This window comes from Canis lupus, chromosome 17 (assembly GCF_011100685.1).
Source record: "Canis lupus familiaris isolate Mischka breed German Shepherd chromosome 17, alternate assembly UU_Cfam_GSD_1.0, whole genome shotgun sequence".
NCBI lineage: Eukaryota > Metazoa > Chordata > Mammalia > Carnivora > Canidae > Canis > Canis lupus.
In genome coordinates, this window is record NC_049238.1 from 4,794,401 (window position 1) to 4,812,363 (window position 17,963).

Sequence of the window (17,963 nt, forward strand, 5' to 3'; positions counted from 1 at the left end):
AATGGCACAACTTTTTATCAATTATAATTTCACCAGAGATGATTTAGATAACTTTGATATGACCAGATTGTCCATCTCAGAAGTGCCTCAGAGCAAAAAGACACAGGACAATTCCTGATATTTAATGATCTGTCTTTGTCAGTTGGCATGAGAAATATTCTGAAAGAAATTCAGGTCCAAAAATAGCTTCATAGGGATCCCTGGGTGGCGCAGCGGTTTGGCGCCTGCCTTTGGCCCAGGGCGCGATCCTGGAGACCCGGGATCGAATCCCACATCGGGCTTCCGGTGCATGGAGCCTGCTTCTCCCTCTGCCTATGTCTCTGCCTCTCTCTCTTTCTCTCTCTATGACTATCATAAATAAATAAAAATTAAAACAAACAAACAAACAAACAAAAAACAAAAATAGCTTCATTAAAGGGTACTCTAGGGAGAACTTAATTTCGAGCTTTCAACTTTTTTTTTTTAAGCCTAAAGAAGAATTGTCTTTAACTATTGACCAAAGCCACTGCTTCCTTATAGATATGCTAGTGTTCCAGTTTCAATAATAAACACTACCCCGGGTCTGTCCCCTTCCTCACAGTTGATGAATGCCCCAGGGAGCTGACATCTCTACTGGCTTCAGGCAACCCCTCCTTTCTAGCTGATAGCAGTTACCTAGGCTCCTTTGGTGGAAGAGATACTTTGCCCTTTTACGATACTGACATTCAACTGAGCTGGGAAGCTTTGTTAGTGTATAGTATAGTTAGAGTAAATGATCCCTGCCAGGTTTCTTCCTTGCCTGGATTTCCCTCCAGTTATACCCCAATAATAGCTAACATGAATACAAACTTACTGGTAATCTTGTGCTTAAGGCAGGCCCAAACTTGAATGAAGTAGTATAAAAATCATAGAGGCTTACCTATAAAATAAGAAAGTTTACATATAGTAGTTTACCTATAAAGTAGGAATAATAACAATAGTATCAATTGAACAAGATACCAGTAAAACAACTTAGAACAACATATGGCATCTAACATATTCATCATCATCATCACTATCATTGTCATCACAGTAAGGATGACAGGGAATTTTGTGGATCAGAAAGTTCCATGCAAATGGAACTGGTATTATCCAATTGAGTCACAGATAATAATCTTCCCGGATATCAAATAATGCCATTTCTCTTTCTAAATCAGGCCATTGACAACCTACAGAATGGGAGAAGATATTTGCAAGTGACACATCCAACAAAGGGTTAGTATCCAAAATATGTAAAGAACAGATATAACTCAATAGTCAAGAACAAATAATCTAATTTAAAAATAAGCAGAAGATGTGAATAGATATTTCTTCAGAGAAGACATACAGTTGGCCAACAGACACATGAAAAAATACTCAACATCACTCATTACCAAGGAAATGTAAATCAAAGCTAAAACGAGATATCACTTTGTATCTGTCAGAATGATTAACATCAAAAACACAAGAAACAACAAGTGTTGGGGAAGATGCGGAGGAAAAGGAACTCTTTTTCTTTAAGTAAATTTATTTTTTATTGGTGTTCAATTGAAAAGGAACTCTCTTACACTGTTGATGGGGATGCAAACTTGTGCAGCCACTGTGGAAAATAGTATGGAGTTTTCTCAAAAAATTAAAAATGAGCTACCCTACAATCCAAGAGTCACACTGCTGGGTATTTACCCAATGAATACAAAAGCACTAATTCAAAGGGATACATGCACCCCTATGTTTATTGCAGCATGACTTACAATAGCCAAAGTACAGAAGTAGCCCAAGTGTCCATAGATTGATGAATGGATAAAGAAGATGTGATATATATAAAGTAGAATATTATTTATCCATAAAAAGAATGAAATCTTGGCTTTTGTAAAAAACATGGATGGAGCTAGAAAGTATTATGCTGAGCAAAATAAGGCAGCGAAAGAAAAAAAAACCATATGATCTCACTTGTATGTAGAATTGAAAAAAAAATGAGCAAAGCAAAAAGAGAGAGAGAGAGAGAGAGAAACCAAAATACAGACATGTAACTATAGAGAAGAAACTGGTGGTTGCCAGAGGGGAGGGGGGTGAGAAATTGTGGAAGTCAGTGATGGGGATTAAAAAGCATTCTTATCATGATGAAAATAAAGTAAAATTATAAAAAGTAAACTCCTAAAAAAATAAACAAATCAAGACCTTGAAATTCTTCCTTTTGAATTGTGGAAATTGTTCATATCACATTATGTTTTGTTTAGAGTAAGTAATCAGATCCCTAAAGATGCATAAAACTCCTCTGTTGCTATTATTTGAAACATTTAATTTCTTTTAAAATGCATCTTTATTAGAAAGTCACAAATCTGGCTCCCCATACAAATTCAAAATCAGGAATGAAGTTTGCTGGGGGAAAAAAAAAAAAAACCTTAATGTGTCCAAAGGTGTTTATAACGCTCTTGGATTTGAGCCACATGTGAAATCACTCAGTTTTAGCGATCAAAGGCATTCTGTTCTTGTTTTTGTTTTGTTAACCAATAAACTGGATAAACTTGATATATTCTCTTTACTCTGTGGGCCTCAGTTTCCTCATCTGTATACCAAGGAAATTGGAGATAAATAACTATGGAGTTTAATTCACTCTGATTATTATAAAATTCTATAATTCCACGAAACCTGCTCAGTCTCTAACCTCCAATCAAATCACAATGTGTTCTAATGCCATAGTAACCCAGGTGCACTTCACAGCAATTAAATCAGAGAGCACACAAACAATGCCCAGCTAACAAAGCTGGTATCAACCCAACAGGTGGTTTCTATTAAGACAGATTCTAGATTCTGCATTTAAAGATACAGGCACATTAACTTTTTTTAAAGGCAACACCTTTATAGAACTAATAAATTAAGAATGCAAGAGTTAAATGTCATAATCATCATGAATACATTCGACAGTACCTATCACAACTTTATCTGAGGCTTTAGGGTTAGGGACCAAAGAGCAACCCTTTTGCATTAAGATTAAGAGACCACATGCTTTTGTTTTTTGCCCCAGCTCCATACCTGACATTGAAACACTGATTAAAGAATTGCTGTTATTTCCTTTGAGCTGGAAAAACTGCAATGCTTTGCTTGAAACCTGTTACCTTGATTAATGTATAGGGCTCATCATTGAAAAGCAGCAAAAACATATATTATGCTTCTCTTGATTCTAAATATATGTACTTTTAATTTCTGTATTCAGTCTATGTAACAACTCGCCAGGGAAGAAAATCAAATTACATACTGTACACATAAACCTCAAAAAGTACTGATTACTGATTAGAGAAGGAAAAAAAAAAAAAACTAGGGTAGAATTGCCGAATGAACCACAAAAAGGCATAGGTCTGAGTCGTTAAGAACTTATTACCATACTGCTGCTCTCAGGGAAATGAAACACATTGATATATTTTTTAATTAAAGTATGAAGTATTCAAGCAAATGCCACAAACTTCTTAGTCAGCACCTTTAGAAAAAAAAACTCTTATTTTATCTTTGTTGAAACCAAATGAAAAATGATTTATTTGCCTGGAAATTTATGATTTGTGAGGCTGTATAAATCAGCCATTTGGGGTAATTGCTTCAAGTGGCAACATATTTGTATTTGGTAAGGTGACTTACGATTTTGGAAGAAATTCATTAGCTTTATGAGAAATGAAAACGCTTGTGGGTTAATGAAATATAAATGTATGATCTGAAGCTCTATTTCTGGAATGAAGTATTTGAAGAGTTGTTGCTGCATGACTTCAAATGCATTAAAGAAAATGTACATATCATGTACCTTTTAGTGCAAGTTACATGACCATGCTCATAAAAATTCTCTCACTCTTGCTAACCAGATAGTTTTTCTGGAAAATTATACTTTATTGGGGATTAAACACAACATTGTATGGCCCTAAATTATGCTCCTAATTCATTACTGATTCAAGTTGAATCAAAGAAGGCCTAGGCAAATCTTTGTCTTTTGAAATAGGGTGTAGGACAGACACTTCCATGATTTGTAATATACATCTCATCAAAGAGATCCACCTCCTACAAAGAAAAATACACAAAGATGAACCATGTTGAATATTTGGAAGAATCTTGTCAATCTTAATCAATTGAGGTCATTTTGTTAACCTGGAAGTTTGTTCTTGCAAAGTTACAAGTGAAGAGGATGTCTTTGTTATTGCTGTGTATACAGCAAGGGCACATTAGCTTCAGGCGTTGTACAGGGCCTCAAGATTGCAAACCCAGAAGAGAGAAAGTCCACTGCTGACAGCTGCTTGCTTGCTGGGCAGATGCATTGATTCACCCAGAGAACATGTACTTGGAGCCTCAGAGGCCAAGTAGACTGTATCAGCGTATGGAGAATTTTAAGCAAATTCCACAAAATTTTCATCATGTCTTTATTTTTTTAATATATTTTCATCCTTGTTTCATAATACCAAATGCAAAATATCCAGAAATTCTAGGAAATTCAGTGTTGCCTCACATAGATAATTGGCCTGATGGATCTTTCTGTTCACATCCTGGGAGGTCTGCATGATGAGCTGTTCTCCGAGTCCACCCACTGTATCAAGGTCAGTAGAACTGAGGTCTCTTGCAGCTGGAAACACTTGCATGGTCACCATTCCAGAGAGAGGCTTTTCAAAGTGGTTTCTATTTCCACTATGTCAGAAGTTTCTGAGGTAGAATTTGGTGATCGTCTATAAAAATGTTACTCCCACCCAAACACACTTTCGAGTGTTCATCTTGAACACTGGAAGCTTTAAAGATTTACCCAAAAATATTTTGCGTATTGTCCTAAGTTTATTTTGGCTTATTAATTTCTTGTTTTATGCCAACTTTGGAATATTCCATGCTTCAGACTTGGGACTGCAATATATCTGTGTTCTATTTTCAGTTCAATATTGTAAAAGCTTACTGGGCTGTACCATAGCTGATGCTCAGCCAGGCACTGGGGTAAGACAGGGGGTCAGTCCCAGCCTTGAGAAGGCTTGTGGTCTATGGTAGCAGCAGGTTATACAGAAACAGAGTCAGCAGTTGGCTTAGGTGAGGATAAGGAACTGAGGAAGTGGAAAGGTGACAAATTCTGATTTGGGGAAATGGGGTTCAGGGTAACCAGAGCCGAGAACATAGCTTTTGATGGGTATCTTGAAGAATGATTTTTAAAGGTGGGGAGATGGTGGCATATCTGATATCATATCGTGTTTGGTTTTTGTTCTGGGAGTCACACAACAGCCTATGAACAAAAGAACGAAAATGCTCACCTGGATGAGGGATTGCCAACATCATTGTCAAAGCACATGACATATGTAAATCACATGGTGAGTTGGGTCTTTCGTGTTGAGTGCTTTGAAGAAAGAAGAAAACAGTGATGTCAGCCCCTCAGTGTTTTGAAATCTAAGTAAACATGTCTGAAGTTTCAGCATCCAGCCCTTTCATGCTATAAAACAAAAGAATATTTATTTTTTAATCTGTGTTTTTAAAATTATACCCATCTCTGACTCACCCATCTCATTTTTACAAATTTATCTATAGACAAAAATTATACGAAATGATTTATCTGCTACAAAAAATATTTACTGTGGTGTTGTTTATAATAAGATGAATGGAAACAACTTGAATTTTCAATCAGAGAACAATTGATATCCACGACGGAAAAGCAAATTTTACTTATCCTGTTTAAAACTCATTTTTGAGGAGAAGAATTCTGGAAAATTCTTCACATTGCCTATTAATAGTTCTCCTCACTCTATGTCTCTGGTCACTTCCCTGAAGCTCCCATTCACCAGAAATCAAGGTTTTTCAGTATATCCACTATAAGTTGTGTTTTCCATTGCATTTTGCTCCTTTCTGGATATTTTACAGATCTACCTTCTTGTTTATGAACACTCTCTTAAATTGTGTTTAGTCTGCTGTTTAAACCGTGTATGATGTTTATTCTATTTTTTAATTGCTGTAACTTTGGTTAGTGTATGTTCTATTTGGCTCTTTTTCAAGTTTATTTATTTATTTTGCATATTGTCTTATACTTAACAGAAGTTTTTGTAAACACCCTTTTATCCTTTCAACCGTTTTAAAAATACTTAGTTTATGACCTCCTCCAGCATCTTATTCTATGATTTCAAGTACTTGAGATGCTAATGCCCCTTTGTCCACTCCCTGCACTCTTGATGGGATTCCTCATTTTTAAATTTTGTTTATAAACTCCTCTTTGGTAGGTCTTGGTCCCTTGCCTTCTCGCTCCCATGGGAATTCCATGGGGTAGGAGTTATTGAATGATTTTCAATGTGTTGCTGTTTAAAGGTATGACCATTTCTAATTTAAAGCATTAATTCCTAATTTGAGTTTTCCTTCATAATAAGGAAAATGTAATCTTGTAGGGCCGATCAATGTGAAGTGCATGGTTTAGTTTCTAGTGGAAGTTTTTAATGGAATACATTGTTTTTCCACAGAGAGCAAAATAATCTCTTTTTTCTCTTTAGGCTGTTGGACAGATTTTATTAGTTTTCATTTCTCTGAAGTATTGGGACTTTGGGAGTTCTAGCTTTATGCAAGGATATCAGCTCCCATCCCCCATCTCTTCTGGGCTTGAGGATTTGTCTCTCATTTGTGGGTGGTCATGAAGTCTTTAGCACTAGAGCATCTGTGAGGCTGCAGATGCTCCAGAACTATAGATGCAGTAGTGTTTGAGCCTCACTCTTTGGCCTTCAAGTGCTTCTTTGCTTCTGGTAATAGAAATTTTCTTTTTTATTGCAATCTTAGCCATCCATTAAAAATAAATTAAAGACATCTTGAAGAGAGGAAAAAAGCAACCCATAGTTGGGAGGAAGATATTTGCACTTCACATATTTACCAAAGATCCAAAGTCTAGAATATTTAAAAAGCTCTTGTGTTTGAGGAATAGCAGGGAGTGCAGGGTGGCTAACAGGGCAAGGGCAAGGGGAGAGCAGGGGGAAGCAAGGTTCTGGAAGAGTCTGGGCTCCACATCAAGAAAAGCTTTAGAGATCTGAATTCTTAGGCTTTATTCTGAGTGGGATGGGAAACCAGTAGGTGATTTTGAGCAGAAGGGTGACGAGATCATTCTTAAGAGGGTCATCACAGTGCTGGGGCAAAGGAAAAGTATTAGGTGACCATACAGGAAGATGCCCTGGCTGAAGCATTCAGTGGTGGAGGTGGCAAATTCTGGGTATATTCTAAAAGACAGGATTACCTGACAGACTGAATGTGTATTCTGAAGGAAATAGAGGAGTCAAAGTCACTTATATGTTTTTGGCTTGAGCAACTGGAAGAATAATGTTGCCAGCAACCAAGATGGGTGATGATGACTTCAGGTGAAAGAGGCTTGGGAAGAGCAGTGATTTGGATTTGGTTGTGAGAAGTCAGAGAAAGAAGCGGTGATATTGAACAGGCAGGTAGAGGGATGAGTGTGAAATTCAAATGCTATATGTGGACTGGTTTATAGAAATCTGAGAGAAATCTAGCTTTTGATTGGTGTTTGAAGCCCATAGAGTAGATAATATCTCTAAGGTACAGGGAATAGACAGAGGAGAGGTCTCAGTACTTGGCCCTGGGCATTCAGTGAGGAGGAGACTGGGGAGATAAAGAGTGGCCTGAGAAGAGCCCCTGGGGGGTAGGTGGGGAACCACTGCAATATGGAATCCTGGAGACTAAGTAAAATCTGCTGCAAGAGAAGGCCAATGCTCTTGTAGCCAAGGCTGAGAACTGACTTTTGGGACTTAACCATGCAAAGGCCATTGGTGCCCTTCATAAGAGATATATCAGTGGAAAGAGTAAGTGCTGATTCCAAGGGATCACAAAGAGGTTGGGACTTGAACATGGAAGAGAGTAATTGCAAAAAGTCTAGTGAGCAATGCTAGTGTCTGGGGCATCCCAGCCAATGGCACTCAAGAGACCAGAATGCCAAAGGCAATGGACTGTTCCTTACAGGTATCAGAGAGGAAACCTCAGCATATCTTACCTTCAGGGAGTTATGGTGACATATGGGCTTGGCCATATGTTAAATGGGAGGGAGGGAGACAGTCTGTGGGCTGCAGCCTTCACTGGGGTCCAAGGTGTTAGCCAAGCAGGGGTCCCATACCCATGATGGACTGGTGAGTATAAAGGGTCCCAGAGGCCTGTCTGGCAGGAACTGGGGGTCTTGGTATTGGCTGCCTCTATACATCTGGTGGGTAAAAGCAGAAATTGGGTGATCAGGAGAGGTAAGGGCATGGACTTAGCGAAGTAGGGCAATGAAACAAAACATTCACTTTTGTTTGAGCAGTTAAAAGCCTACAAATGATCCTCAAACAGCACAAAGAACAGTGGGTTATGACAGAAAGTAAATAAAATGTTTTCAATAAGTATTTCTATATAAGGCAGCAGAGAGGGGAAGATGTGTAATCAAAAGAAGGTTTTGGTTTTGTTTATAAAATGGGAAAAATAGTATATTTGTATCAGTAGGAGTGGTCCAGTGATTGGTCTAGCAATTGTACTTGGGTAGGGGGAGAAGGTGAGAGAAGCAGTGTGTAAGTGGAGGGGTTTGCCTCAATTAAGGCTTGGGAGATTTCACCCATAGTCATGAGAGAGAAGTCAAGAGAAGTCAGTAGAGTTGGTGTTGGCAGGCTTAGAAATTCTCTTCTGACAGCCACAATTCTATCAGTAAAATATTAAGCAAAGTTGTTAGTTAGTAGTGAGGATAGAAATAAAGGTGCTGGAGGTATGAGGAGAAAGGAGAGGGCAAGGAATAGTTATCGGGAAGTGAAGGAGCAGAGAGACTAAATGACATTATGATGGCCTGTCAGCAATAATGCTCCACTTGATGTGCTTGATGGGAATTTTAATTTGACGGTATTCAGTGTGGCTGCATGCTTGTCTCCAGAGGTGTTTTGATGTGTGAGTAGGGGCCAGAACTAGTAGAGAGTTAGATTTGTCGAAGCTGTGGTTTTGTCAAACGAACCTGATGAGCCACAAGGGGTGAGGAATTGAAGATAAATGAATGCAGGGGGTTTACAGTAAGGATGGATCATAGAACTGTAGGTAGTAGGAGGAAGACAGGGTAGCAAGGGGCTGAAGAAAAGGGGAGAGTTCGTAGGATCCATGAATTGATGACAATATTGGGATAGAAAGACTGTTAGTGAGGAAGTATGAGAGAGAATGGCCTGCAGAGATGAGAGGCAATGGTGGAAGAATGGGGTGCTGAAGAAGTCATGCCCATTGCTAAGGGCGCAAGCATGGAGTCCAACAGATGACAAGATCATTGGGTGCAGGAGGTCGAGGAACCAATTGTACCATGTTTTAACAGTATCATTTCCAAATCACAAATATTTAAACCAAAAGTATTGTGGAAGAGATTGGTGGGTAGAAGCCAAAATCAAGGAATGAAGACTATTCAGTAAATAATCCAGCCTATGAATTTGATCCTGCTTTTTGAATCTATTTTGTTTTCCCTCTTACCTACTTTAGGACTTGGTCATTCTCCATCTCAAGATAATGTATGTACATGCCTCCTACCTGGATTTGGTCTTTATGCATCTAGACTTTCCCTCCCAAATCCATTCTTCATGCAACCATCAGAGGTCTGACTGTATGCCTCCTAGAGGCTGACAGCCCTTTGGCCACTTCTCATCCCTTTAGATGTCCGAAGTCCTCAGCCTGGAGCTCCTGAGTCTTCTGTGACCAAGAGTGTGCTTACCTTCTCAGTGTTCACCCTCACATCTGCATTCCAGCAACAGATCTCAACTATGCATTTCTGCTTATAGTACGTCCTTCATCATGGGTTGTGCCTGCCCTCAGCTGGGACTGCCTCTCCTCTCTTATCACCGTTCTCGGGTCTTTGTGTAGCAGCATTCAGTTCATCAATGAAGTCCCTGCTCAAGAATCACATTTTCTAGGAAGCACCCAAAGCTAGAACCATTGACATGTTACACCACAGATGTAATTTTTCTAGGAAGCTTGACAGCAGTTCATGAACATTTGTGAAATGCAAGAATAATTGAATAATCGATTCCTCTTATTTTTTTTTTTTACACTTTGGGGGACTTCAGAACTTAGAGCAAATAAAACCCTTTAAACCACATCTCATTTGTTAAGCATTTGTTTTATATCTAAAAGCAAGTGAAAAGGAGTAAGCTTAAAATAGTATTTTATAATATTCTACACAAACTCATACAAAAGCAAGATTGAAAGTCTCAAGACTTTAAACAGGTAACCAACCTGGCCCATCGCTACTCAAAATATCCCCTGCTTGGTACCAGTTTATAAACTGTTGCCAGGGTCTATATGATTTGTGAACTGTCTGCAATGAGACACTTTTGCAGCAGAATGGGACTCAACCACATTCCAAAGCTTCCTGCTTAATTCCACTGAGATGATTTCTGTTAACCAGACTTTCTTGAGGATTCTCCATGTGTTGATTTACATTCTGGCACAAACGCCTCATCTTCGCATTATGAATATCACTGGCCACTTCCTTTATATTATCAGTGGGAAGACTGAGGCCCATGAGAGTTTTGACTTGCAGAAGCCACCAAGCAGCTCCCTGCCCTGTATCTGTGACTCCTGGCTCCCACCACTCTGTTTTCCACTGTTCTGGGCTCTCCCTTACAACGACAGCTAGCTCCACCTTTGGTTTTAATCGTTGGACTTTTTGCTTTGTTTTAAAAATTAAGTTCATTCCTACTGCATAGTATTCTTCAAGTTTATCTTTCCCAGAAAGGTACTCTTTTTCCTTCCTGGTGGAAAAGAATCAGCATGTGTTGTGGTATTATTATTTAAATGTTTATAGTCTGCCATTTTTTGCACACCACGTCCCCAGCCGCGTCGAGTCAGACGGCCTCACACAGGTATCGTCTGCTCCATCTGGTCCTCGCCTTGCTGCAGGCGGGCCCCTGTATGGTGCAGCAGCTGAAAGTCCATATGGTCTCAGGTGTAGCCCTAGGTAGAGCATATTGCGGCATGCCAGTCTGCAGGCCCTGAGGCAGGAGTAACTGCCGGGAGGCGCACATCTGAGTGAAGTGGCCACCGCTGTGCCAAAATCAGAGGGCAGAAGGTGTTCTTGGCCTCCAGGATGGTCTGGCCTTCCAGGACCGGTCGGGGATCAAGAAGCCATACTGAATCGCAAATGTCAGTGCCTAAGCAACATCCAGAAAACTTACTCTTCTCTTTCCCTGCTCTCAGCCCTAATAAGTCAGGTAAAGAATTTCGAACTGGCACGGCAATAAAACATTGAGGGGAAGGAGATGACGTGCCTGACTCTCAAAGTGGGGCATTGTTAGCTGAGTCTTTCCTTCACATTTGGCATTTGTGCATTGAGTGTTTTGCTTTTTGTTTCCTTTCTAGGAAGATCGTTTTCCTAAAGGAAATCTGCTTTGGGATTTAGAGTTATTTTCCTTATTTTAGTGTGGCCTGTATCACTGAAGTTTCCACACAATGAGCTGTGCTTGTCAATCTTTGAAAAATCAGAATTCCATCTGAAATGTTAAAGTTCCTGATCAGTACAGTGAAGGATATAGAAAGAGATACTTTATGGTGATTTTCACGTGAAGTTACTCTGGCTTCCCTTCTCCTTGAGAGCCTCCAATTCTCCTACTGCTCATCTTCGCTAAGGATGCTACCTTTGAATCAGTCTTCGGTGGGACTTCTTTCTAGGGACACTAAAAAGCCCTTGCTACCACACTTTGCCATTCCATATAAATCTCTGAATCTTTTAAAGTAAATTTAAAAGTCATCCATAAGGCCTGAGGATAACTTTATAATGAAGCTTCCAAGGGTATTCAAGGAGTGGCATTACATTCTTGTTGTGAAATTGGCAAGTCTTTTTTAGAATGCTTGGAATTTAGTTGAATCCCCAAGGCAAAGAAAATATTAATGTACACCTATTTGTAGACCCTGAAAAATGGACAAGCCAAACAATCCTAAGAATCCTTGTTTTTCTATCTATATTAATTTTTTAATTAAAAAATATACCAAAGAGTCTATTTTATTTCCTGACATTCATAAATTTATGTGGTTTTATGGAGACAAATCCATTTGCTTTATGACACCACACCAGTCAAAACTTTACCAATAGCTAATATCCAAGTGTACAAAGGGAAGTTTAGAGTTGCTTCCACTTCCTATAATCCTCAGTGGGCAGAGAAAATACACATTAAATCACCCAAATATTTAGTGATAATTTAAATGGTGGGTTGAACTCAAGGAGCAAGGATTAGAGATGGAATGTTAAGTGGAAAACACTTAACAAGCAATGACCATTATTGGAAAAGAAGATATAATCTTTAAGTTTATAAACAGTGTAGGATCATGAAAGGATATGGAAGTGTATGTCAAAAATAAAACAAGACATAATAGTGATAATGATATGAAAGTAGAATCACCCCTATTTTTGTAATTATTCCCAATTTACAGATGGAGAAACAGGTTCAGAGAGGGTACTTTGTCTGAGACTAGGCAACCAGTAAGCAGAGGAGCAGATCTGCCTCTAAAACCATATCTCCTACCAGACAAAGACAGAGCTAATTTGTCAATGCCACCAAGAGAAGCAAGGTCCTCAAAATACATCGGGTTATTCAAATTAATTTTGGAATATCAAGATTAGCCACAAATGGTAAAGTCTTTACAGAAAATTAAAGCAGAACTAAGAAAAAATGTATAAATTGGGGTTGAAACGTAATTTTTAAATGAATATCTGACAATTAAACATAATATAAAAATCCTCAAGTATTGCCTCTCCAGCTACTCTACCTATAACTAGATACTAATAACATTCATGAGCATTGGAGCAGGACTGAGAATATGCATCCTGGATTCCTGCAGCCCTGAAGCTTTGGGTTGCAAAGATGGATACAGCTCCTTCTCTAAGCAGGTCATGTTGACAAGATCAGAGTTAACTTCCATGCCAAGGGATCACACTCTGAGGTCCAGCTCATAATAAGAAGCTCCTCATCTACACTGTTTCTATGTTTGTGGAGTGTCTGAAAACATGACTGGTTTCTGATTCTGAGCTGCCCTGGAAGGGAACTACCTCATATCCTCTCCTGGTCTTGCCTTGCATCCAGTCTGCAAGGTGCACACAGAGAGAAGCCCTTTCTTTTGCCCAGGAAGGTCTCTGGGGGCTGGTGACAAGGAGAAACAGTGATCTAGAGATGTCTGCAGAAACTGAGGTCAAGGGAAATAAGAGGTGAAAAGTTAAGTGAGAAAACCCAAAACAACAAAAATGAACCCTAATGTAAACTATGGACTTTGGGTGATAATGACAGGTCGATGCAGAGCCATCGATTATTATTAACATGTGTACCTCTCTGGTGGGATGTTGCTAATGGGTAAGGCTATGTCTGTATGGAAGTAAGAGGTGAATAGAAATTCTCTGTACCTTCCCCTCAATTTTGCTGACAACCTAAAACTGCTCTAAAATAATTAACTCTTAAAGAAAAACAATAATGGGACAATTGCATAAATCACAGTATTTGAATCAGTTGCTGGAAGGAGTTATGTCAAACAGTTTTACTGATATTATTGAGATTAAATAGGAATTAAGAAAAAATCAAGGTTAACTATAATAAGAGTATATGTGTAGAGAGTTTTCTGACATAAAAGGAATGCCGAGGACATCTGAGGTTTGGCCTTGGAAAAGCGATTTTGAATGTCAAGTTGCCAACCTGGTCAGATGGTTATTAAATTTTTTTTTATTACTTTCCAAGTAAGTAACAGTGTTCCACTAGATCATCTATGACTCTAAACGCATTGAATTAGGAAACTTCTTTTTCTTCCTGTGAGTTATTTGCCTGTGAGATCAGTATCCCCAGAAACATTCATGTAGTCAAGGTGTTTTCAGTTATTCTCTTTCTTTGCTTCTCTCTATTCAACAGTGAAGATTATCTACATTTCAAATCCTTTATCCAGCCTGCATTATTTGTGAGCTTTCATTGTGGACCTACTCTGGGTGACCTGGGCCAATGGGAGGCTTGTTCTCTCTACTGCCTTTACTCTCCCTTTTTCTGTGATCAAGAGCTACTTAGTTCTGGGGGTCTCTTTCACTCTGGATCCTTAGCGACGTATATTTTCCACCTTCTCTGTCACCGCTTCACACATCCCCAAATGTTGACACCCCCAACATGGGCCTTCCTTACCCAGAATCAAGCATGGTATTTTCAATATTTATAGTGCAGCCCACTCTGCTGCTAAAATACTCCTTACAATACAAAAAATAATAATATCTGCTTTCCAAGAAGCGTGTGTTTTTGAAACCCATCCAAAAATACATTTTCCTTTGCACTTCTATCTCCTGTGTTTATGGTGGATATTTCACCTCAGGTACTGTGGGATGTTATATAAGAAGGTGTTTGGGGAATGCCATGGGCTCAGAAGATCCTCCTTGAGACCCGGTTGCTTTACAATTTCCCCTGTGTTCCTGAGACCCATCATGGCTGAGGCTAATTGGCTTTGATATGCTATAAATGGAAAAGAAGCTGGTTGTTTGGATTGCTGCATGCTGCTGTTCAGCCTCTTCAAACAAAGCACTGGATGAGTAGCAATGCTATCAAAGGTTTGCAGACAGGAGCTGCGCGCAGAACAGCTCCTCCTTGGGCAGGCACAGAGAGAAGGAGCTCTAGCCTGGTGTTTGGGCTTGTCAGTACTCATACTCTTGATAATGTTCACTTTGGAGCATCACACTTATGAATCCTCAGTGAGGGCAGAGAATGGCATCATTTCTACTACATATTTCTGAATAATGGATTAGTTACTGGCTGAGAAGAGAAAATTCTAGAAGGGGAACAGAAAGGAGAAAGGGCTAAGGAGCTTGGGTGGAGAGTCAGATGCAAAGAAAGGGACAAGTGGTTATTCAATTTCTTGGAAGTCACCAAAAACCTCAGGGGCAGGGATTTCCTCTTTAAAATTGGGGTGTAGCAGTCTCTTCGAGAAAAGCGGCATTAAGTTACAGGTGATGTTATTGTTTTGTTTATGCCTTCCCTTACTAATTCTATGAGGTCCAATTGGCTTATGCTATCTGGTCTAATTCTTAGGTCGAGAGAGAGAGAGAGAGAGAGAGAGAGAGAGAGAGAGAGAAGGATCTTTTCTATTCATCCAAGGCAAGGACTGTTTTTCTGAGAAGGCTCCTAGACATTCAGAGAACCTTTGTTTCCCACACCTGGTTTTGGGTACTTTTCTGTTGATCTTGGAACCCATCCTAGAATGGGTACAGTTGTGTGTGCACAAAGTAGGTGCTCAAAAAGCATTTGTCGACTTGATTTTAACATGGATATCATGAATGCTGGTCATGGAAGAGCTGTTGGAGGTGCCCGTGAGTCAGCCGCCTCACTTAGAGAAGAGGTGGTGACCTTCAGGGCACCACAGGTGATGAGAAATGCATCTGGTGTGTGAGATACACCTTCCAGAGGAGGGAAATCCAGAAATGCAAAGAGCACTCCATCAGAGAAAAATTCTACATACAATCCTAAAAGCAACCCCAAACTCCTCACAATAAGAGCCACAGATGGAACAAGCATTGCAAAAGGAGGGTGTATTCATGTGTCAAATATTATTTTCATAGCCAAGGCAAAATTAACAATCCAACATAAAGAATTTGAGAACAGAATACTAAAAATGAATCTTGAAATGAGACACAGACATTTCTTTTTATATTTATAATTATCTCAAGCCCTTCCTTAAGATTTCCTGCAAGGGATAAAAACAGACACTTGAGTAATAGGTATTACTTGTATCTTTTACTAAGTTGTGAGCTCCATGAGATCAGGAGTTCTGTTGTTCACCTTTGCATAGCTCCCCCATTAACTGCCTCTCCCCTGCCACCCACACGGGCACACCCACACAAGCACACGCATAGAGCACATGTGCACCGTCACATACACATGAGCACAGCACACAGGAACCCCCTACACAGGCACATGAACATGAGCACACACACAGACACATACACTGGCACACACACATTGGCACATACATGGGCATACACATGGGCACACACAGGCACACACATGGCACATGCACACAGGAATACCCACACAGGCACATGAACACGGGCACATGCAAAGACACACACATGGGCACCTGGGCACACACACGGGTACATACATGAACACACACATGGGCACACATGGACATAAACACAGGGACACACACATGGGCACACTCACATGGATGCACACATGGGCATACTCACATGGACACATATGTGGGCACACATGGGCACACACAGGCACACTCACATGGACATACACATGGACACACTCACATGAGCACACACACATGTCTTTGCCTGGTACAGTAGCTGGTACAACACAGGTGTTCAGTAAATTTTGAAGCAGAGGGGATCTTTCAGTCATTTAACAAATATTAAGAAATTACTTTGGATGAGCACTTGGCTGGTGCTTTCACATTAAGGAAGATGAAACATTTGCCTTCAAGGGGTTCGTAATCTGGTATATGAGTATTAATTTCTCATTTATAAATTTCAGTAAATAGCATGAGAGAATCCCCAAGGAAGAGTTAGTTAAATCTAGTAAGAAAAGTCGGTCAACCTGCACAGACAAAGCACTTACACTATATTCTGAGGTAGAAGTGTTCCAGGTAGGCTGGGGGAAATGTCATCAACGTGGGGAGACCAGCATGAGCCATATACTACACAATACAGATCTCAGCGCCCTGCAGCACACGGACTAATGGATTGTTCATGTTCTACACTGCCCTACGCCCCTGGTGGTCAGGGACTGCGGGGTCCCCATTCATCTCTCCAGCTCTAGAACTCATAGCAGTGTCTAGCAAACAGCTGGCACTCAATAAATGCTTCCTGGATGAATATGCAGCAACAGATGAATGGCCTCCAAAGAGATTGTCAAATCATTTGCATAATTCCTCTTACCTCATTTCAAATACCTGGCATTTGACCCAATCTCCCCACATATGGCTTATCTACAACTGGGGGTAAAAATAAAAAAAAATTATGTTGTAAGTGACTTCAATTTCAAAGGAGAGAACAGATGGTGGTTTTAAATAGTTATGGGAAGAAATTAATGGGAAAGAAGACAATGGCAAGAAAAATCAATGCTTTCTCTGTGGGTGTAAATCTGAGTGAGGTCATAAGAGGGACTTACTGCACTTTGGACACCATTTCTCCCGCAATCAATCCACAGATTCTGTGACACTCAGTGACATTCACTCCAACTGGCAAAGAGAATGTGACAAGCAGGTCTATTTTTAAGTGGCAGTTGAATTGAATTCATGTCAAGAAAAGAAAAGGGTCGGGGGGGTGGAGATTAAAAGGGAGAGAGAAAAGCTTTTGTGGATGCCCTGCCACGAAGAGCCCTGTGTCCTGGAGGGCTGTCCCCTATTTGGGAAATGCCAGGACAGGCATGAAGGAGAAGTTCAGTCCAGCCATTGTTGGAAGACAAAGCCCTCTGGACTCCAGTTGTCCTGAATCTTGAATTTGCATGGGTTTCCTCGCATGCAGGCAGGGACAGGCAGCCAGGATATTCTAGTGATAGTGGGATGTGGTGAGGCCACTGGGATTCACTGAGTGTCCTGGGAGCACCCAGCCCCATGTGACCTTGGACACATCACACATGTGATGAGGACCCTCATTGCTCAACCACGGGGGCTCGTGCACATCTCTGTTTGTAGGGATGAGGATGATGAAGAAGGAAGAGGGGCCTTTGTGCATCAGGGTCTGAGCACCCTCCCTGCCCCTGGGTATTGGCTAAGCTCTGAGTGTGTATTGGGGTCTAGAGCATGGTTTAAAGCCTTCACTATTCTCTAGTCTGGAGAAATTCCAAAGAAGTTCAGGTGAAGAAATGGTAAACAGAAATAATGGGAAAAATTAAAATTTAATTTTAATAGGTTTGAGGGGTATGCCAGAAAAACATATGTATCTGCTCAAAGTCACAGGTTTAAAGTTTTTCAGAAATTGTCATAATTGAGAGGGTGCAAAAGGGAGAGCAGAATTATAATAAAATCAG

At 40.1% G+C, this 17,963-nt stretch overlaps 1 long non-coding RNA gene across 1 annotated transcript in view; it reads right to left on the reverse strand.

Moving 5' to 3' along the window:
• The window catches only part of LOC102151619, a 68,931-nt gene that overhangs the window by 8,645 nt on the left and 42,323 nt on the right, over positions 1 to 17,963 (reverse strand). Inside the window, exon 4 of the long non-coding RNA XR_005371996.1 lies at positions 5,259 to 5,341. This is a non-coding gene — a long non-coding RNA (uncharacterized LOC102151619). The remainder of the gene's footprint in view (positions 1 to 5,258; positions 5,342 to 17,963) is intronic.